Genomic DNA, 22,560 nt, shown 5'->3' with positions numbered 1-22,560 from the left:
CCTGCCACACCACTCTGCTGGTCCTGTGCTTGGTTCTTTACATGCTTACTCGTATTGTTTTAAACGCTGTGACTTCAAGATGAGTGTGTAATCTTCATCTTAGAAGATGAAAAGGGGTCAGTGTAGCCATGTTTTTTTTTTTTTTTTTTTTTTTAATTATTGATTTGTTTGAAAGGCAGAGAGAACTCAGGATACGCATGGTGTTGTCCTTCCTAGACATTCGTCATTTCTTTGTGGTGAGAAAGTTCGAAATCCTGTCTCAGCTATTTTGAGTTACAGGATACAGTACGGCTAATTTTGATCACCCTTTGTGCAGTGGAACACCAGAACTCACTCCTGTGGTTTCAGTTGGCTTTAGGTTTTGTTGTCATCACAAACAATCCCGCTTGCTTTTAGTTTGGTATAATAAAGTGCCTTGCTCTTAGAAGCTGTGGAACTACGATGTTCAGTGCAGAAGGAAGTAAAATGCTAAGTTACAGCTGAGGGCTTTTGTTCTTCTTTGTAGAATACAAGTGTTTAGCCAGTGGGAAGAAAACTTCTCCAGCACTTTCTGTCTTGTCTTTTCATGCAATGAGATAATGATGTTACTTCTAAGCTGCACTGTAGCACATCTTGTAGAAATGGTGGTAAAACACGTATAACAAAATTTACATTTTAACCATTTTTTAAGCTTATCAACTTTATTTCCTAGAACACTTTTAAAGTGAAACTAAACACAAAATAGAGTTTGTTAGGATTACCGCATCATCGTGCTGTGCGTTCTGCGGGTTTTGACAAATGTTGATGATGTGTCCACCACTGTAGCGGATGAGAATCTTGTGTTCCACCTGCTCATCCACCTCTCTTCCTCTCTTCTCCTTAACCTCTGGCAGCCACCGAGCTTTTTACTGTGTGTGTCTCTCTTTTTTTTTTTTTTTTTTGTGCCTTTTCTCAGATGTCCCATAGTGTGCTTGACAAAATCCTCTTCAGGTTGACTTCTTTCCTTAGTAACATGCATCAAGTTCCCGTCTTGACAGCTCATTGACTTTGAGTGCTGATGTTCCCTTGTCTGGACGTAGTGAGGTGTGCTCATGGTGGTTCTGAAGGACATACGCGTAGCTTCCTGCTGTTGGTGATTGTGCATAAAGATGCTACAAACATCGTGCTTAGGTTTTTGTAAGACATAAACACTCAGTTCTTTTTTTTTTTTAAGATTTATTTTTTTAAAGATTTATTTATTTGTTTGAAAGTTAGAGTTACACAGAGAGAGGAGAGGCAAAGAGAAAGAGAGAGGTCTTCCATCCACTGGTTCACTCTCCAATTGGCCACAGTGGCCGGAGCTGCTCCGATCCGAAGCTAGGAGCTTCCTCTGGGTCTCCGGTGTGGGTGCAGGGGCCCAAGGACTTGGGCCATCTTCTACTGCTTTCCCAGGCCACAGCAGGGAGCTGGATCGGAAGTGGAGCATCTGGGTCTTGAACTGGAGCTCATATGGGATGCCGGGCTTCAGGGCAGGGTGTTAACCTGCTGAGCCACAGCACCAGCCCCAAGCATTCAGTTCTTTTGAGTGTGGTTGCTGGATCATAAAATACGAGAAACTGCCAGCCTGTGTTCTCTAGTGGCTGTACTGCTCTGCACTGAGGAGAGTTGCCATGTGGCACATCCTTGTCAGATCTGGTGATGTGTTCTGGCGCTTGGCCCTTGTAATAGGTGTGTAGTGGTGTTCCTACCGACAGGACTCGGATACGGTTTCAGACACCCACTCGTCATCTGTATGTCTTGGGCGAGGTGTGTGTTTGTTTCTTTTACCCGTTTTTAAAATTGGATTGTGCATTTTCTTCCTGAATTTTAAGAGTTCTTTGTGTGTTACTACCTTTTTTTTTTTTTTTTTTTTTTTTTTTTTTTTTTTTTTTGACAGGCAGAGTGGACAGTGAGAGAGAGAGACAGAGAGAAAGGTCTTCCTTTGCCGTTGGTTCACCCTCCAATGGCCGCCGCGGCCGGCGTGCTGCGGCCGGCGCACCGCGCTGATCCGATGGCAGGAGCCAGGAGCCAGGTGCTTTTCCTGGTCTCCCATGGGGTGCAGGGCCCAAGCACCTGGGCCATCCTCCACTGCACTCCCTGGCCACAGCAGAGAGCTGGCCTGGAAGAGGGGCAACCGGGACAGAATCCGGCGCCCCGACCGGGACTAGAACCCGGTGTGCCGGCGCCGCTAGGCGGAGGATTAGCCTAGTGAGCCGCGGCGCCGGCCGTGTGTTACTACCTCTTATGAGCCGTGTCAGCAGGTTGTGACCAGGATTCCACGGAATCTGTAGAACTGACTGGACAGCGTTGTCTCCCTGTCCGTTCATGGGGAGCGTCTCCATCTGTTTTGTTCTTCTCCAGTACCGTCAGTTTTATGCTTTTCCTTGTATAAATCTCGTGCATATTTTGTCAGTTTTTTATCCGGGTGTTTCAGATAGGGGATCTAATGTTAACCCGCTGTGCCACAGCGCTGGCCCCACAAAGAAACTTACATACATGTGTCCCGGGGGTCTTTAAAAAGTTCATGGAAAGGCGTATTATGAAGAGACTGTGGTGCCGGCCCTGGCCATGGTGTTCTCTTACAGATGTTTGTGTATGAAGTTGAGGAAGCTCCCCTCTAGTCCTGGTGTCCCGAGTTTTCGCTGTGACTGTTGGACTCTCTCAACTGCTTTTTCTGCGTCTGTTGTTAGGAATCAGTGCTGCTTTTCTTCAGCCTTTGTTGTGATGAATAGTGGTAAGCTGCTTTTTGATGGAATAAGTACCTGGTTGTGGCGTATAATTTTTTATACATTGTTGGACCCAGTTTTCTAAAAAATAATTGATTCAACTATAAACAAACATTGAGATTGTTTCTTTTTGTGTATGTTTTGACAGGTTGTTTCCTTTAAAGAATGGTTCTGTTCACTGGGGTTGTCAAATTTTGGCACAAAGAGTAGTTGTTCGTAATAGTCGTTTATTGTCTTTCTAATATCTATAGGATCTGTAGTAGTGTACCCCTCTTCCATCTCTTCTTGGTTTTTTTTTTTTTTTCCTTTTAATGTTTTTCTTTTCTTCAGTTCAACAAGTGTTTATTGACTGCCTGCAGTCGCCTAGCACTGGCCTGTACAGTCCATGCTTTCTCTGCTGGTGGCCATGTGACTGCCACCTGTACAGTGTACTGTGTGTGCAGTGTACTGTGTACTGTGTGTACCTGTACAGTGTACCTTACTGTGCGCTGGAGGCACTGCAGAACAGCGGGAGCGGGTGTCAGTCTCGACTGTACCTCACGTTCAGTCACACTGACCAAATCATTTCGAAGTTGGAAGGGCCTTTTTGAGGAAATCTGGCTAATTTTACTGATGACAAAATTGTGAATTGGTTAGTATTGCATCTGTTTCAAGGTTAGGGTTTCCTAATGGCCCTGTGCAAATTTCCACAAAGTTCCTTCACTCCTCGCCCGTTCCCAGGCCAAGCAAAGCAACTGTCCCGAACTCATGGACGGCTCTTACCAGGCCTTCAGCCGCTCCCTGCAGCCGAGAGGGAGTAGGGCATGTTCATGATTACATCTTTCTCCTCCACAGCTAGGCTTGAACAATCTGATTGCTGCTCCTGGGTGGGCTGGGCAAGGAAAAGCAGGTGATCCGGAAATGTGTGCGGCACCTCCGAGCCTGGCCTCAGACGGGTCAGTTCACGTCCAGTCCCTTTCTCAGAATTTTCAGAGTGGCGACAGTGTGGGCAAGGGACCCAGGAGGGGCCTAAAGACCGCCTCTCCCCGGCTCTCTCTCTCTCTCTCTCTCTTTTTTTAAAATATCTGCTCAGCAGATTTTTTATTTTTAAGAATTTTATGTATTTATTTGAAAGTCAGAGTTACACACAGAGAGGAGGAGAGGCAGAGAGAGAAAGAGAGGTCTCCCATCCCCTGGTTCACTCCCAGGTGGCCACCAACAGCCGGAGCTGCACCGATCTGAAGCCAGGAGCCAGGTGCTTCTCCTGGTCTCCCATGCAGGTGCAGGGCCCAAGGACTTGGGCCATCCTCCACTGCACTCCCGGGCCACAGCAGAGAGCTGGATCGGAAGTGGAGCAGCTGAAACTTGAACTGGTGCCCCTATGGGATGCCAGCGCTTCAGACCAGAGCTTTAACCCGCTGCTCCAGTCTGTCAGTCTGTCTCTCAGTAAATGAATAAGTACGTAAATGAGGTAGGTAATTGGGCTGAACTCCTGGTCTGTTGTCTCCACCATTCGTGGCATGTCTGCTTCTGGTTCTGATGCTTGCTCAGCCCTGTACGGCGGTGCTCCGTGTCTGCCCTGTGGGGTTTGTTGGAGGGCAGACCTGATTACCCAGGTAAAAGGAACTGCGGCAGATGGACCCTTACTTGTGTCCCAGATGGGGAAGAGAAGTCTTCTGCATGCTGATGATGAGTCTCAGCCTTCTGCGAGCTTTTCTGGACCGGGAACCTGGCCGGTGCTTGGTGCAGCTTTACCTCGCATGCAGTGCCTGGACAGAACCGGCTCTGGTGAGAGCGCAGCAGGTTAGGCTCTGTCTGCTGAGTTCTTTGGAGGGCAGCGCTTGTTGGGGCCAGCGTGCGCTAGCACACTTCAGTGCCCTTGAGCCGTGTTTCTACAAAGTTCCTCTGCTCTCTCCCTACCAGAAGCGAAGGGATTTTTTCTTCAGTATTTATTACGAGGACCTTGTCGCGCTCCCCAGGTGGAACTGGATTCTGCCGCGGTTTTTAGCTGTGGCTCAGCGTTGTCCACACCGAGCCCCGGCGGTCCATCTGTGGGCGCCCAGGGCGTCCTGCCCCTTCTGCACTGCGTTGTGACCTCGGTGTCTGCTGGCTGTCGCCTCAGTTTAGGAGGGCAGCAGTTAGGGCCTCCCTTCTCCGACAGACCCAGGAAGAGTTGTTGATGTTTCTAGTTCACTTTTCCCTTGTTGCTGAGAGGCAGTGACGACTTCCCAGCTGCCACATGCTGAGTCCCGTTCGGACTGTCCTGAATGTACAGTTCACTGTTGTGCACCTGTCACCACCGTCCGGCTCCAGAGCACTGCGTCTTCCCACGCTGAGATCTAATAGCGATTCAGCAGTCGGTCCCCGGCCCCCAGCCCCTCGGCCACAGGCAGCGACGGTGGTGTGTTGTTTTCCTTTCTCTCTGAGGACTGTCCTGTAAGTGGAACCACATGGTATTTGTCGTTTTGTGACTCCACAACTAGTGTCTTGGAGTTCGTCTGTTTTGTGGCGTGTGTCAGAATCACCTCCCTCTAAGGTCTGAATTGTGTTGTGTTGTATGGGTGGACTACGTTTTGCTTGTCTGTTCGTCAGCGCTCTGTACGTGGCCCCGACCTCTGGCTGTCATGAATAATGCTACTAGGAGCTTGCGTGTAGGCACATTTCTGTGAGTTCCTGTTCTCAGTTCTCTTGAGTTTATATCCAGAAGTGGAATTGTGGATCCCCCTTAGAGTATATCAGCAGTACATGAGTGTGTCTGTTGTTCATACTACCCTTCTAATGTTAATAAGTTTTAATTTGTGATTTGTTTCCGGATTCACTGATACAGTGGAATGCCTTATGGATTTCTGATTAAGAAAATTAAGAAAAATTAATAGAATGGTAAAAAAAAATTTCAGATGTTGCCTTTCGTTGTGGTTTTATCTTGAGTGCGTGTTTTGTTTACATCATTTGACCGTGAGATTTCCGTCTCGTTGGCACCCACTAGCATTGCAGAAGCTTACAGGTTGTGCTTTGGTGTCTTGAGCCTGCCCTTTGGTTTTCTCTGAAGTGCCGTACCCATCATTCCCCTCTGTTGTCTGTTCTGTCCTTCCCCACTGCTTCCTGAACCATGTGCTTAAAAAGGACCCCAAAACAAATTCTGTATCAGATAAGGTTATTACAATAAACTTAGGTGAGTTAATTTTTTAGAGTTAATCTTCAACTGTAGTTGGAGTTGTGAGAAATAAGTAAGATTTATTAAGATTTATTCAGTGCCAGTGAAGTGCCAGACACAGTGTTGTTTAAGGACTGCTGGTGCACAAGAGGTCCTCCGGATAATAGCTGCCGTTGTCACAGCTCCGCCTGTGAAACCAAGCGCTGTTGGTTTGGGAGGTGGCAGCATGGTGCAAGGAGGGTGACATTTCTGAATCTTGGCCTAGCTACTACTTGTGTTACCTGGATCAGTTGCTATCTCTAAAATGATAAAAATTACCCTAAATATTATTGTGAGGTTTAAAGAAAAATGTGTGAATACATTGGTAAAGCACAGTATAGATGTTAAACCCTTAAGCAGGCTTGGGACTTGCACACCTGTGGGCTGTATCCTTCTTGTTAAACAGCTCAAGGACACACTCACATGCCATGCAGGTAACCTGCTGAAAGCATGTAGCTCAGGGTTTTTAGCAGTATTCACAGCACCTGGAGTATTTTCACTACTCTGGAGAAAACCCCAGTACCCGTTAGTAGTCAGACCTGTTTCTCCACATGGCCTGGGCCATGATATGCTGTGTGTTTAGTTTTCCTGTTCTGCTCATTTCGTGACAGTGGCATCATGCAGCATGTGATCTTTGTGACGGGCTTGTTGGAAGACTCATCTGTGCTGATAGCGTGTTCCTGAAGTGGGTGTGAAGCGGCCTCTCGCTGTGGTTTCGTTTGCATTTGTTTGGTGATGGCTAGTGACTGAGCCATGTGCTTTTTGGCCAGTCGTCTGTCTTTGGAGAGATTTCTACTCAGATTACTTACTGACTGTCATTATTATTGTTGTTCTGAGATGAGAGAGGGGTGTGTTCCCACCTGCTGGTCTACTCTGATGCGCGCAGTGACCGAGGCTGTGCCGTCGGAAGAGGAGGTTCGGTGCAGGTCTTCCACAAGGGGGCCAGGGACCCAGGAACTTGAGCCGTACCCTCCAGCCTCGCATGATGCACACTAGCAGGAAACTGGGACCCAGATCAGCACTGGAACTCAGGTGCTCCGATGTAAGACATGGGCATGCTAGCCACTGGGCCATGTGCCCTGTATCTGCACATGTTTAAAAAATTTATTTATTTAAAAGGGAGAGAGAGAGAGAGAGAGAGAGAGAGAGAGAGATCAAGATCAAACTTCCATCCACTGGGTCACTCCCCAGATGGCTGCAGTGCCTGGGGCTGGGTCGAAGCCAGGAGCCAGGATCATCTTTGGGTCTTCCATGTAAGTTGGGCCATCCTCTGCTGCTTTCCCAGGCACATTAGCAAGGAGTTGGATTGAAAGTGGAGCAGCCAGGACTCTAACCAGCGACCATATGGGATGCTGGCATCCCAGACTGCTGCTTTGTCTGCTACACCACAGTAGCAGCCCCTAACCCCTATTTACCCACTGTAAAATTGAATTGGGGCCAGGCATTGTGGATCAGTGGGTTAAGCAGCTGCTTGGAATGTCTTCATCCTGTATGGGAGCACGAAGTCAAGTCCTGTCTCTGCTTTTTATCCAGCTCCCTGCTAATGGCCTAGAAGGTAGCTGATGATGGTCCAGGTACTTGGGTTCCTGCTGCCTCCGTGGGAGACCTTCCTTGCTTTGGTATGGTCCAGCCCTCGCTGTTGTGTTGTGGGCATTTGGAGAGTGAATTGGCAGATGGAAGATCTCCCTCTCTCTGAAAGGCAGAGCGATAAAGACAACTTCTAAACAACAGTGAATTGCTTGTCTTTGCTATTGAGCTGTAACAGTTTCTTGTGTTCCGACCGCAGTCTTCATGACGAGTGATCTGTAAATATTTTCTCCCGTTCTGTGAGTTGTCTTTCACTGCTTGGTGTCACTGAACACAGAAATGTTTTATTTGCTGAAGTCCAGTTTATCTGTTTGTTGTTGTTGTTGTTTTCCTGTGTGTTTTTTTTTTTTTTTTAATATCAGATCTTAGAAGGCTTTGCAGAACCAAGGCCATAAAGATTTACTCCATGTTTTCTTTGAAAAATTTTGATTGCATCACTTTAAATGAGTATATTTCTTTGCATAGAAATAACCTTAATGCAGACAAACTGTTGTTAGTTATCGGACATTTAGGTCCAGTGTAGACCACCTGGATTGTTTTGTGGTGTTCCCTACAATGTTCTGTATCCCCTGCATTTAAACATTTCCCTTTTTTTTCTACCTTAAAATCTTTGGAAATTGCTATTTTATAACTTTGTACTCAAGGAAAGATTCATAGTAGTAATTGGGTCCAGTTCTAGTCTTTTGATATCTATGATAAGAAAAATTACCCATTTTCCTGTACTAGCAATTCTCAGTTTTCTATTTTAAACAGTTGAAACCTTATTATTGGGGAGACTTTGACGTGCACAGGCATAGAACAGGTTGAGGAATCCAATCCCAGCTCAACACCACATCCCTGAGCCACTCTTGCCCCTCTTCTCTCCTGATTCCTCTGCTCTCCTTTATTACTTCTAATATCATTGAATTATAATAGAAATACAGAAAAGCACGTGTGTCATAAATGACTCTTCACAAGCCAAAACACACCTGGGAGTCAGTTGTTAAGAGGTCCCCTTGTGTCCATTTGCAGTCTCCCTCACACAGGGGCATCCAGCAGCACTGATGTGGCTTTGCCAGGTTTTGGTCCTGGAAATCTACAGTATATACGTTTTTTAAAAATACTTATTTTATTTTTTAAATATTTTATTCATTTATTTGGAAGGTAGAGTTACAGACAGAGGGAGAGGTTCACTCCCCAAATGGCTGCAATGACCAGAACTATCCAAAGCCAGGATCCAGGAGCTTCTGCCTGGTCTCCCATGCAGGTGCAGGGGACCAAGCACTTGGCACATCCTCTGCTGCTTTCCCCGGGCCACAGCAGAGAGCTGGATTGGAAGAGGAGCAGCCGGGACTAGAACCAGCGCCCATATGGGAAGCCGGCACTGCAGGCAGGGGATTAACCTACTGTGCCACGGTGCCAGCCACACAAAAAAGACTTATTTGTTTATTTGAAAGGCAGAGTTACAGAGAAGCAGAGAGAGAGAGAGAGAAAGGTTTTCTATCTGCCGTTTCATTCCCTAAATGGCTGCAGTGGCCAGAGATGAACAGATCTGAAGCCAGGAGCCAGGAGCTTCTCCGGGTCTCCCACGCAGGTGCAGGGGATCAAGCACTTGGGGCATCCTCTGCTGCTTTCCCTAGGTGTATTAGCAGGGAGCTGGATCAGAAGTGGGGCAGCCGGGGCTTGAACTGACGCCATTTGGGATGCTGACAATGCAGATGGTTGTTTCACCCGCTCTGCAGAAGTGCTGGCCTCTACACTATGTGCTCTTTAGTCTTTTTTTTTTTTTTTTTTTTTTTGGCATTGTTTGTGAGATTATCCACATTACTGCATGCAGTTGTTCTTGTTTCTGAATGCAGCTTCATTGTTTATTCTGTTGATGAACATTTGGATACATGCTAGTGTGGGACCATTAACAAATAGTACTGCTTTGAACATACAACGTTTTAGTCTTTTGGTGAACCTATGTGTGCACTGCTCTTGAAAATACACCTGGCTGTGAATGTGCTGGTTGTATAGGGGTGTGGTCAGTGTTGGAGATTTTGCAGAGTCTACTAAGGTGGTTGTGTCAAATTACACTTCTACCAGCAGCCTGTGAAAGCTCCTCTTAACTCTGTCCTCTCTCCCCTTCAGTCCTACTGCTAGCAGGGTGGGAATAGATTATGGCGCTTCTGATTTGCACCAGTGAAGTCAGGTGTCTTTTCTTTTCTTTATTTTTTTACAGATTTATTTATTTGAAAGTCAGAGTTAGAGGAGAGAGAGAGAGAGAGGTCTTTTTTATTTTTATTTTTTAATGTTTTTGCCAGGCAGAGTTAGACAGTGAGAGAGACAGAGAGAGAGTTATAGACAGTGAGAGACAGAGAGAAAGGTCTTCCTTCCGTTGGTTCACCCCCCAAATGGCCGCTATAGGCGGCGCTGTGCTGATTTGAAGCCAGGAGCTGGGTACTTCCTCCCGGTCTTCCATGCAGGTGCAGGGACCCAAGCACTTGGACCATCATCCACTGCACTCCCGGGCCACAGCAGAGAGCTGGACTGGAAGAGGAGCAACCGGCACTAGTACCTGGCGCCCCAACTGGGGCTAGAACCCCGGGTGCCGGCGCTGCAGGCGGAGGATTAGCCAAGTGAGCCACTGCGCTGTCTGAGAGAGAGGTCTTTGATCCACTGGTTCACTACAGTTGGCTGCAATGTCTGGAGCCAGGAGCGGCCACAGTGCTGGCCCCAGATACCTTTTCTTTCTTTTATTGATCATTGGAAATCCTTTTTGGTGAAGGATATATTTGAATCTTGTTCCATTTTCTATTGTTATCTATTATTCTTACTCTATTAGCTGTCTGTTAATTGTCACATATTAAATTATCTCCAAACATTGTGAGCCCGGTGGCAAGGTGGTGCAGCATGGCTCCCGTGGGATTGGCCTCCTGAGGGCTGGGTGGAGCTGGGGGGTCCATTCACGTGCCTTGGCAGGTTAGTTCTGCAGCTGGGACACCTCAGGTCCTGTACACGGAAGCCTTTGCTGGGGACGCCTGAGTGTTTTATTCTCGGGATACGTGACTGCTCCCTCCCTAGGAGAGTGACTCGAGACAGCACCAGGTGCCGGGCTGTCACGTCCGTGATGGAGCCTTAGGAGTCGGAGTGAACGTTGCTGTGTTCTGTTTGGTAGAGGAGCACTCCAGTGAACGTTGCTGTGTTCTGTTTGGTAGAGGAGCACTCCAGGCCCAGCTTTCATTAAACCAAGGGAAGAGAAGTGGAGGCACTTTTTAAGTTTCTGTTTTGAGAAGAGTATCAAAGAGTTTGTGAAAATATTTTAAAATACAATACTTAGGGGTCAGTGTTGTGGTGTAGCATGTGCCGGTGTCACGGGTATCCCATGTGGGCATCAAGGGCTTGGGCCCCTGTGCCCACGTGGGAGACCCAGAAGAAGCTCCTGGTTCCAGACCTGCCCAGCCATTTGGGGAGTGAACCAACAGATGGAAGATTCTATCTCTGTCTCTCCTTCTCTAGCTCTGCCTTTCAAATAAGTAAATCTTAAAAAATAAACATAATGCTTAGTAGGATTCTTTTATTGTGGTTAGGAATCTTTTGTATGCTCTGTGTATGTGTTGTGAGTATCTGCCTGTTCTGTTGAGAGGTTGTGTTCTGAAGAAGAAAGTTCTAGGGGCTGGCACTGTGGCATAGTGGGTAAAGCTGTCGCCTGCGATGCCAGCATCCTATATGGGCACCATTTTGAGACCTGGCTGCTCCACTTCCCATCCAGCTCTCTGCTGTGGCCTGGGAAAGCAGTGGAAGATGGCCCAAGTCCTTGGGCTCCTGTACCCATGTGGGAGACTGAAAGAAGCTCCTGGCTTCGGATCGGCGCAGCTCCAGCCATTGCAGCCAATGGGGGAGTAACCTACAGATGGAGGACCTCTGTCTCTCTCTCTCTCTCTCTGCCTCTGCCTCTGCCTCTTTTTAACGCTGCCTTTCAAATAAATAAATCTTAAAAAAAAGTTCTGTTATAATTTTCTTTTTTGATCAGCACAATGTTGTTTTGAAGAAGATCCCCGAGGCTGGTGCTATGGTGTAGTAGGCTAAGCCTACACTTGCAGCGCCAGTATCTCATATGGGTGCTGGTTCATGTCTCTGCAGCTCCTCTTCCGTTGCAGCTCTCTGCTGTGGCCTGGAAAAGCAGTGGCAGATGGTCCAAGTGCTTGGGCCTTGCACCCATATGGGAGACCCGGAAGAAGTTCCTGGCTTTGGATCGGCCATCTGGGGAGAGAACCAGTGGATGGAAAACCTCTCTGTCTTTCTGTCTGTCTGTCTGTCTTTCTTTCTTTCCTTCTTAGATTTATTTTATTTATTTGAAAGAGTTACAGAGAGAGAGAGAGAGACGAGAGAGGTCTTCCATCCACTGGTTCACTCCCTAGATGGCCACGAAGGCCGGAGCTGTGCCCATCCAAAGCCAGGAGCTTCCTCCTCCGGGTCTCCCATGCAGGTGCAGGGGCCCAAGGACCTGGGCCATCCTCCACTGCTTTCCCAAGCCACAGCAGAGAGCTGGATCGGAAGAGGAGCAGCCGGGACTTGAACTGGTACCCATATGGAATGCTGGTGCTTCAGGCCAGGGCTTTAACCCACTGTACCACAGCACCAGCCCCTCTCCGTCTTTCTGTCTGTAGCTCTACCTCTCAAATAAATAAATATTTTAAATAATCCCCAAGTAATTATTTTGTTTCTTCCATAAATATCAGTATATATTTTTCAAAAATGAGACTTTTCTAGCAATTTTTTAGGGTTTTAACCATAACAATAAAATATCGTATCTAAAGAAAAAGTCCCACACACTAGTTTGATATTATTCAGTACCTCGTCATGTTGAAGTTTACAGTTTACAACATACTTTTTTGGGTACAGTTTCTAATTTTGGCAAGTGCTGGTCCAAATAAGGGCTGCTTGGTTTTTGAACCTGTAGGTTCCTCATTCTTCGTTCTTTTCCCCCTCTGCCATCTATTTGTTGGTGGTGCCGTGGTGTTTCCCACAGTGTTCTGTGGCCTACTTAAGCCTGCGTGCTAGTACCTGGATCTTGAGGCTATGTGTTGTGGGGATAAACTTCGTTGCACTCTCATTTTAAAACTTAGATCTTAAATCCATGTTGCTGCTTTGCCGTGGTCTGTCTGTGGAGGTGGGATGTGAATCCAAATTGGAATTTGTTCTTAAAGGCCTTCAACCTGAGTCACATCAGAATTCATTCAGGTCAGAGTTGTTCATTCTTACGATGTACTGTGCATTTTGGAATGTACTTTCTGTGAGTGTGCAAGGCCATGTGATGGTGCATTTCCTGTGGAATGACCGCACACTGCCTGGGGTCCTTGTTCTGAGTGTAGCGCATCCTTCCTGGCAGTTTGCCATGTCGGAGGGCATAGCTGGCATGGGTCGAGACTCTGTGCGTGTTGCCCTTTGTTTTCTCCTGGTACTGTCTGCCAGCTTCCCTTCTCTTGTTGCTGTTCTTTGCATTGTGGTGAGCAGCATTTTGAATATTGAGTACTGAAAACGATTTTTAAAAAAGATTTTTTAATTTATTTGAAAGGCAGAATTAGAGAGGAAGAGACAGAGAGAGGGGTCTTCCATCCACTGGTTCACTCTCCAAATGGCCACAGTGGCCAGGGCTGGGCCAGGTCAAAACCAGGAGCAGGAGTTTCCTCTGGGTCTCCCGCATGGGTGTGGGGGCCCAAGGACTTTAGCCTCCTTCTGTAGCTTTACCAAGTGCATTTGCAGGGAGGTGGATCAGAAGTGGAGCAGCCGGGACTCGAACTGGCACCCACATGGGATGCTGGCACTGCAGACAGTGGCTTAACCCACTGTGCTACAGCGCCAGCCCCTCAATATTATTTTGAAAAAAGATTTATTTATTTATTTGCAAGGCAGAGATACAGAGAGAGATAATCTGCTTGTTCACTCCCCAAATGGCTGTTACATCTGGGGTCGGGCCGGCCTGAAGCCAGGAGCCAGGAACTACATCCAGGTCTCTCACGTGGGTGGCAAGGGCTCAAGTACTCAAGTTCTCTACCTGTTGCCCAGGTATGTTAGCAGAGAGCTGTGTTGGAACTGGAGTAAGTAGGTGTCAACGTGAGCTCCGATTCTGGATTTGGCTTCTGAGGCAGGACCTTAACCTGCTGTACCACAGAACGAACACACACACACACACACACACACACACACACACACTTTAAGATTTATTTAGATCTGGTGTTGTGCCATAGCAGGTTAAGGCACTGCCTGGGGTGCTGACATCTCATATAGGCATTGGTTCAAGTCCCAGCTGCTCCACTTCTGATCCAGCTGTCTGCTAAGGAGCCTGGGGTAGTAGCAGCAGGTGGCCCAAGTACTTGGGCCCTGATCCCATGTGGGAGACCCCAACAAAGCTTCTGGTTCCTGGCTTTGGCCTGAATCAGCCCCGGCCATTGGGGTCATTTGGGGAGTGAAACACTGGACAGAAGATCTTTGTCACTCCTCTCTCTGTAATTCTGCCTTTCAAATACGTACATCTTTAAGAAAAATTATTTGAATGACAATGAGAGAGAGAGGTCCCTTTATCTGCTGGTTCACTCCTCAGATTCCCACAACAAGCCAGTGCTGGGGTCAGGCCAGAGTCAGGAGCCAGAAATTCTCCCATGTAGGTGGCAGGGACTCAAGTCCTCGAACCATAAATAATATTTTTAAGTCATTTTCTTAATTTTAATTATATTTGAAAAGCATCATTGAACTTTGAGTAAGAATTAAACTTTTAGTGTTTTGTTTTTAAATGAATGTAAGAAATGGAACAAAGTTTTGGCCAGTAATTTATTCAGCAAATATTTGGGTGCCTGCCCTGTGCCAGGCCCGTGTTTTAAATGCTTTGGTAAAATGTTGTCGAAAAGAATGAATGTGGTGCTGGCACCTGTGGTGAAATAAGTGCCCAGGATAGGAGTCAGTGCTGTGGCGTAGCAGGAAAAGCCTCGGCCTGCAGTGCCTGCATCCCTTGTGGGTGCCTGTTTGAGACTCGGCGGCTCCGCTTCCGATCCAGCTCTCTGCTGTGGTCTAGGAGAGCAGTGAGGATGGCCCAGGTCCTTGGGCTCCTGCACCTGTGTGGGAGACCGGGAAGAAGCTCCTGGCTTCAGATCAGCACAGCTCTGGCCATTTAGGCCAATTGGGAGTGAACCAGCAGATGGAAGACCTTTCTCTCTCTGTGTAACTCAGACTTTCAAATAAATAAAATAAATCTTCAAAAAAATATAAGTGCTTAGGATAGTGTCTCAATAGAGATATGAATACAATGTAAGCTATGTGCATAATCTTAAATTTTCTAGTAGCCATATTAAAAAAATGAGCAAAATTCATTTCAGTGCATTTTATTTAATCCAGTGTATTTCAGATATTTCAGCATATAATCAATATGAAAAATTAGTGAGTTACTTTCACTTACGTTTTTCATGCCAAGTCTTTGAAACCCACTCAGTTCAAACTTGGCTGCATTTCTAGGCCTCAGAAGCCTTATGAGGTTACCATCGTGGACAGTACATGTCACAGCGCATTGAGTGGCAAGGACACTGACCAAGAACCGAAGTAGACAGTGGCCTGGAGGGGGCGGAGAAACCGGAAGCGAATTAGGAAGCAGTATCCATCTTCCAGGCAGGGCAAGAGGTGTAGAAAAGGAAGAGAAGGAGATGGGGATGGCAGACTTGTGTGCTTGACTAGGAGGGCCAGGAGGAGCCAGGGCCACTCTCTGGTCTCTGTCTTTCACAGCTCAGAACTGGGAAGGCCTGGTGAGGGAGAGGTTCGGTCGGTGGCAGTGTGGGATGGGGGCGGAGCTGCTGTTGCAGTTACTAAATGTATGTGCTGGTGACCCTTGGAAGAGAAACATCTGCTGGTAGTTGGATACCTTTGGAGTACAGACATAGTCTGTAAAAATTTGTTTCTCAGCTGTGTTAAAGAGGTGTGGCGTAGCAGGTAAGGCTGCTGGCATCTCATAAGGGCACCGATGTGAGTCCTGGCTGTTCCTCTTCCAGTCCAGCTCTCTGCTATGGCCTGGGAAAGCAGAAATGGCCCAAGCCCTTGGGCCCCTACACCCATGTGGGAGACCCAGAAGAAGCTCCTGGCTTCAGATCGGCCCAGCTCTAGCCGTTCCGGCCATTTGGGGAGTGAACCAATGGATGGAGGGAACCCCCCCCTCCCCCAAGACTCTCTCTAACTCTGCCTTTCAAATAAATTAATAAATAATTTTTTTAAAGATGTTTTAGCTTTTTCAAGATTTATTTACAGAATTACAGAGAGAGGGAGAGAGACAGAGATTTTCCAGCTGCTGGTTCACTGGGGCTGGGCCAGGCCAAAGCCAGGAGCCAAGAACTTCTTCCAGGTCTCCCACATGGGTGGCAGGGCCCAAGGACTTGGGCAGCCTCCTCTGCTTTTCCCAGGCCGTTAGCAGGGAGCTGGGTAGAAGTGGAGCAGCAGGACACACACCGGCATCCGTCTGGGTGCTGGTGCCACAGTCGGCAGCTTCACCTGCTGTGCCTCCGTGTTGGCCCCTAGACCCACAGGACTGGCTTCCTTATTCAAGACAGCTTGTTTTCAGTCTCTTCAGGCTTTATTTCAGTTGCCAGGGAAACTGACTAAAACCAACATGAATTTACTCTTAGCAAATGGGTGAACTTGGGAGTGTAATAGGGAGTGTCCGTAGCGTGAACTCAGGGGAACCTGTGCCATATCAGTTGCATAGAGGAAGAAGGAGAGGAAGATCCCTCCAGCTAAGGACTAGGGAATGGCCAGTGAGAAAGCAGGGGCAGTGTGATATCAAAGAAGCCAAGCAGGGAGAATGTCCTCGAGTCTTGCTGGACAACCTTGAGTGCCGCGGAGAGGCTTAGGTGAGGACAGAGGATTTCACTTGGCTTTAGCGCCCTCTGGAGGTCATTGGTGGTGTGAAAGCGCTGTGCCTTTGTGTGGTATAGATAGAGAAAGGGAAATGCTATCACAGAAGGGACATTTTCCTATTTCTAAATAACCTTCACACATGTTTGAGAAAACCAGACCATGAGAAAATGGACAGGGCTAGTGCTGTGTGCTAATGTGCCTGCAGCACCAGCATCCCTAAGGGCGCCAGTTCAACTCCCAGCTGCCCCACTTCTATCCAGCTCCCTGTGATGCGCCTGGGAAAGCAGTGGAGGTGGCCCATGTCCTTGGGCCCCTCCCGTGTGGGAGACCCGGATGAAGCTCTTGGCCTCGGCCTGGCCCAGCCCTGGCTGGTGCGGCCATCTGGGGAGTGAACCAGCAGATGGAAGACCTCTCTCCGTCTCTCCCTCCTCTGTAACTGTGCCTTTCAAATAAAATCTTTTTTTAAAGTAGTATATGGGAAGTCAAAGGATATAAGCAGACACATGGCAGAGAAGTGAAGTCTAATCGACCCTTAGACGTGAGCAGTGCTCAGCCTCACTCAGAGGGGGCAGCATTCACAGGGTGACCTTGCAGAGCCACGTGGCAACTCTGCACCCAATTAGAGGTGCACTTTGATCCAGCATTTGCACTTCTAGAACTCTGGCTTTTGTGTTGTTGTTGTTGTTGTTGTTGTTATAGCAAAAACAAATAACTAAATGACTGCTGCAGTGGATTGATTAAATCAACAGTTAACGTCTATGTCAAGTAAAACATGCTCTCCAAGAAAGTGTCATTTTTGATTTCTGTATCCTACTATAAGTCATTTTCTTATGAGAGTTATTTCTCCCTCTTTTTAAAGACTGAGAAACATAGCACAGGGTCTGGTATAAAAATGTGCCTTTGGTGGGCACAGCAGGTAAAGCTGCCACCTGCAGTGCTGGCATCCCACACAGGCACCAGTTCATGTCCTGGCCACTCCACTTCCGATACAGCTCTCTGCTATGCCCTGGGAAAGCAGTAGAAGATGGCCAAGTCCTTGGGCCCCTGCATCTGCATGGGAGACCCGAAAGAGACTCCTGGCTTTGGATCAGCACAGCTCTGGCTGTTTCAGCCATTTGGGGAGTGAACCAGCAGATGGAAGACCTCTCTCTCTGTCTCACTCTCTCTCACTGTCTGTAACTCTACCTCTCAAATAAATCTTTTAAAAAATATGCCTTTGAAAAACAGCTATGTTAATCTTGTCATTCTGCCTTGACTTTTCAACTTTTTTTGGCGGGGGGATATATTTAATTCTTTGAAAGAGCTAGAGAGGAAGAGACAGAAACAGGTCCTCCCTCCATTGGTTCACTCTTCAGCTGGCTTCAACAGCTAAGGTGGAGCTAGGAGCTTCCTCCTGGTCTCCCATGGGGGTGGCAGGGGCCCAAGCATGCTGCTTTTCTCCGAGCTGAGCTGGATCAGTAGTGGAGCAGCCAGGATGTGAACCAGTGCCCATGTGGGATGCCAGCATCGCAGGTGGTGGCTTTACCTGCTGCGCCACAACGCTGGCCCCAGCCTTTCAGCTTTTAACACAGGTCATCAGGTCAGTAGTCTGTATTCTTTTCTCCAGATAGCTGTTAAAACTGTCTGCGGACTCTGTTTTTCTTCGTCATTTCTTTTTCAAAGATTTATTTTTTATTTATTTGAAAGAGTTACAGAGAGACAGAAGCAGAGAATCTTCCATCCGCTGGTTCATTCCCCAAATGGCCGCAACAGCTGGAGCTGGGCTGATCTGAAGCCAGGAGCTTCTTCTGGGTCTCCCACAAGGGTGCAGGGGCCCAAGGGCTTGGGCCATCTAATGCTTTCCCAGGCCACAGCAGAAAGCTGGATCAGATGTGGAGCAGCCAGAACTCGAACCGGTGCCCATACGGCATCCCGGCACTTCAGGCAGCAACTTGACTTGCTACGCCACAGTGCTAGCCCCTTTTTTTTTTTTTTAAAGGTTTATATTTATTTGTAAGGTAGAGCTCCCAAAAGAAAGCCAGCTTCCATATGTAAGTTCACTCTTAAATGGCTGCAACAGCCAGGTTTGGGCCAGGCTGCAGCCAGGAACCAGGAGCTCCATCCTGGCAAGTTGAGGACCATCTTCTGCCGTCCCAGGTGCATGAACAGGAAGCTGGGTTGGAAGTGGGGCAGCCAGGACTGGACCCTGCGCTCTAATAGGGGATGCCGGCATGGCAAAGAAGCTCGCTACGCACAGCACTGCCCCTCTGCCCTGTCCTGTCTGTGTACTGCGTATACACAAGAAAACCTCATGGGTGAATTCACACTCCTGTTTACTAATTCACCCGAAAATAACCACAGGTCCTATCAAAAGAGCATCATTTTACTATTTGGTTTGAATCATCAATAAGTAGGCGGGCATCTGATGTGAACTGAAAGCGTTGGTGTAGCAGCTGGGATTATACTGCACTCTCAGCTGTGTGATGTGGGAGGAGGACTCCATTAGTCAGCTCTGGCAGAAAGGGGCCGCTCCACCTCTGTGGGCTGTCTGCTCTCAGGCCGTGCACATGGACCTGGCGCTCTCGCTCGGCCTTTTTGCAACGTGGCCTTCTTTGGAGATAGCAGAGTTTATGTGTGGACTAAAGCAAAAATGTGAAACAGGCTCATCCAAACATCAGAAGTCAGTCTCTCAGCAGAGCACAGCTTGTCTCTGCGTTGGGACTGTTTGAAGATCTTGTTTAAGTTTACTTAACTTACTAAGAGTTTGTGGTCTTTATTGGTTCTTTTTCTTCATTTCTTTGAATATCCTGCTTTTACTTACATTTTGCTTTATACTTCATAGATCCAAAGGAATGAAGAATTTAGGACTTGACAGTTCTCCATAATTATTTAGTCTCAACCTTTCACTTTAGAGATGAGCAGACAGACAGTTGCGGTGTCCTGCCGGAATACTGACTGACAGGACCCGCCTGCCTTCCCCGTTAAGTTGGGTGGTCCACAGGGGTAATGGGAAACCCTTGACCCCGCAGGTCAAGGGAGCTGCCATAATTTTTAAAGAGAGTTTGGCTTTAACTACATTGCTGCTTTTCTAACGAAGAATATTAATTTATGCTACTCCAGTTTATTTAGAATTACGGAGTTCATTTATAAGTTGAGTTTTTCCTGCATTTTTGGTCAAGTGAGAACTAGTAGTGTGATCTCATTCCTCCAGGATTGTCGGCCCCAGACGTGTGTTGTGTGTGGTTTAGCTTTCACGTGTCAGGATCCAGCATTGTGGCGCCGGGTGTCGAGCAGCTGCTTGCGATGCTGCAGCCCATATCGGCGTGCTGGTTTGAGTCCTGGCAGCGTGGAGTTCCTCACTCGTGGCTTCACGCCGGCTTGGCCCTGGTTGTTGAGACCATTCGGTGAGTGACCCAGTAGACGGAAGATTTCTCTCTGTCTCTCCCTCTCTTACCACTGTGCCTTTCAAGTAAACAAATACATATTTTAAAAAAAACCAAGAGCAGCACTAATATAACTTTGTATAATGGTGTCCTTCAAGCTGTCAGCCTGTTTATATTTAAATGCTTAAAATGAAGCAATATAAAACGTAGTTTCTTCTTTAGACTTACTAACCACAAGTCAGGTATTCAGTAACTATGTCTGGTTTGTAAGCTACTGGATTGAACCACTCCGGTCTAGAGTGCTTTTGTTGTTTAAGTATTTGAGAACTTTAGAAAGGTGCAGGCCAAGACATTTGAGCCTGACTGGCATTGCTAAATAGGAACTAGAAGGTTCATGCTCAGAACTAGGAAGGAAACCTTAACTTGAGCTTGTGACAGTGTTGCTGCTAGTTACGGCCTGGGCCTTTTCTTTCATGTTTCATCCATTTTTTAAGGACAGTGATAAGATTGTATCTGGTTTATTCTTGTATTTGTCTGTTTGTCTCTCTCTCTCCTTCTCTCCATGTCTTAGGTATCTGATTTTGCCAGTTAAAAATCCCATCCTTGAGACAGGCGAACGGCCCAATGATTAAATCACCTGTTGGGAATGCCTGCATCATGCATCCGAGTGCCTGGGTTCGAATCCTGGCTCCTCTCCAATTCCAACTTCCTGCTAATGAGCACCCTGCCTGGGGAGCAGCAGATGGTGGCTGAAGCTCTTGGGTCTCTGCCAGTCCCGTGGGAGACCTGAAGGAGTTCCTGGCTCCCTGCTTCAGCCTGGCTCCGATCCTGCTATCGCGGGCATCTGAGGAGTTGAACAAACAGTTGGGAACTCTGTCTCCATCTCTCTCTCTCTCTCTCTCTCTCTCTCTCTCTCTCTCTCTCTCTCTTTCTCTCTCTTTTTAATTTTATTTTTGACAGGCAGAGTTGGACAGAGAGAGAAAGATCTTCCTTTTCCGTTGGTTCACCCCCCAAATGGCCGCTACGGCTGGCGCGCTGCACCGATCCAAAGCCAGGAGCCAGGTGCTCCCATGCGGGTGCAGGGCCCAAGGACCTGGGCCATCCTCCACTGCCTTCCTGGGCCACAGCAGAGAGCTGGACTGGAAGAGGAGCAACCAGGACAGAATCTGGCACCCCAACCAGGACTAGAACCTGGGGTGCCGGTTCCACAGGTGGAGGATTATCCAAGTGAGCCGCGGCACCAGCAATGTCTCCATCTCTTTTTTAAAAAAAGAAGAAAAATCCAATCAGGGAACACATTCATGTTTTTAACGATTTGTTTTTTGACTGAATTGACATACTTTATGTGTGGGGGGTACAAAGTGACATTATTCATGAATACAATATGAGCTAATTAAATCAGGCCAGTTAACATATCCATCACCTGAATACTTACTTCTGTGGTTCGTATATTTGAAAGTTTTTGGCAATTTTGAAATGTACAGTATGTGATTTTGCACTGTACTCGTGCTGTACTGAATGTCTCAGTGTATTGCTGTAGGATTTGTCCTAATGAGGTGTTAACCCTTTGACTGTCATTTCTCCATTGCTCCCTCTCCCCAGTAATCTCTCTACTTTAATCTGACACTAATCATTGATGACCAAAATGCCATATAAAAGGTTTTGATGTCTTCCTTGCTGTTGTACTCTGAATTCTGGAAGTTTTGGCTTTTACATCAAACCAGGCTTGATTATGTACCTCGACTGAACCAACTAAGTACAGTTTGGCAGTTGGAATCATGCAGTTCTTTGTACCCTTGTTGTAAAGGGCAGAGGTAGTTCTTTGGGCTTTACTTTGGATGCTAATTTATGCTAATTTATCAATTTCTGTCTTGGCTTTGTTTTAGCAGCAACTTGGAATGAGTAGGCTTCCTGTGGGCCTGCAGTGATCTGAGTGTCTGTAGAGGCACATAGCCAGACAGGGCATAGCCAGACAGGGCATAGCCAGACAGCGCATAGCCAGACAGTGCATAGCCAGACAGCGCATAGCCAGACAGCGACACAGCGACGGAACCAGTCAGGCGCCAGAGTCTTTATCTGAGTTTTTAAGTGATAGGCTTTCGAAGATGGTAGAATGGAGTTACCTGGATGTCTTTGAACTGCACACAGTGGTCTGTCTACATTCTTGTTCTGTTGCTTTTGATGAATGCTTTAGAAGCCTTGTATTACTAATACATAATCTTTGTTGTTGGAAGATGTCTCTGAAGACATGGAAATTGTTACTTATCTGAGTAGTGTCTCCCAACTGTGGGTATTTGTGCAGTTACTTTTGATGGTGTTTTGTGTTAAAAATTTTGTAGATTTTAGGCCGGCGCCGCGGCTCACTAGGCTAATCCTCCGCCTAGCGGCGCCGGCACACCGGGTTCTAGTCCCGGTCGGGGCGCCGGATTCTGTCCCGGTTGCCCCTCTTCCAGGCCAGCCCTCTGCTGTGGCCAGGGAGTGCAGTGGACGATGGCCCAGGTGCTTGGGCCCTGCACCCCATGGGAGACCAGGAAAAGCACCTGGCTCCTGGCTCCTGCCATCAGATCAGCGCGGTGCGCCGGCCGCAGCGCGCCAGCCGCAGCGGCCATTGGAGGGTGAACCAACGGCAAAGGAAGACCTTTCTCTCTGTCTCTCTCTCTCACTGTCCACTCTGCCTGTCAAAAAAAAAAAAAAAAATTTGTAGATTTTAAAAAGTTGAGAGTGTGCAAACCATTGCAGATAAAATGGTGAACAGGCTCTCAGAGATAGGTTAGCTTCTCATCTCGTTATATTTGATCTCTCTACATTTGGGGTTCAAGAGAAGGTGTGAGGACAGTTGGAGCCATGGGACCCTGGAGAC

At 47.4% G+C, this 22,560-nt stretch overlaps 1 protein-coding gene across 34 annotated transcripts in view; it reads left to right on the top strand.

The window, feature by feature from the left end:
- The window catches only part of PPP6R3 (protein phosphatase 6 regulatory subunit 3), a 133,042-nt gene that overhangs the window by 16,555 nt on the left and 93,927 nt on the right, over positions 1-22,560 (top strand). The window contains exon 2 of one of the 34 annotated variants that reach the window (XM_070062529.1): positions 19,529-19,721. The exons of 32 other annotated variants lie outside the window; for them this stretch is intronic. The gene's annotated coding sequence lies outside the window, so the exon portion shown is untranslated. Of the gene's footprint in view, positions 1-1,893; positions 2,030-19,528; positions 19,722-22,560 lie in introns of those variants that run through there. One more of the 34 variants, XM_070062640.1, reaches the window with a different exon arrangement.

Source organism: Oryctolagus cuniculus, chromosome 1 (genome assembly GCF_964237555.1).
Source record: "Oryctolagus cuniculus chromosome 1, mOryCun1.1, whole genome shotgun sequence".
NCBI classification, from domain to species: domain Eukaryota; kingdom Metazoa; phylum Chordata; class Mammalia; order Lagomorpha; family Leporidae; genus Oryctolagus; species Oryctolagus cuniculus.
This window is presented reverse-complemented; position numbering and strand designations above follow the sequence as displayed.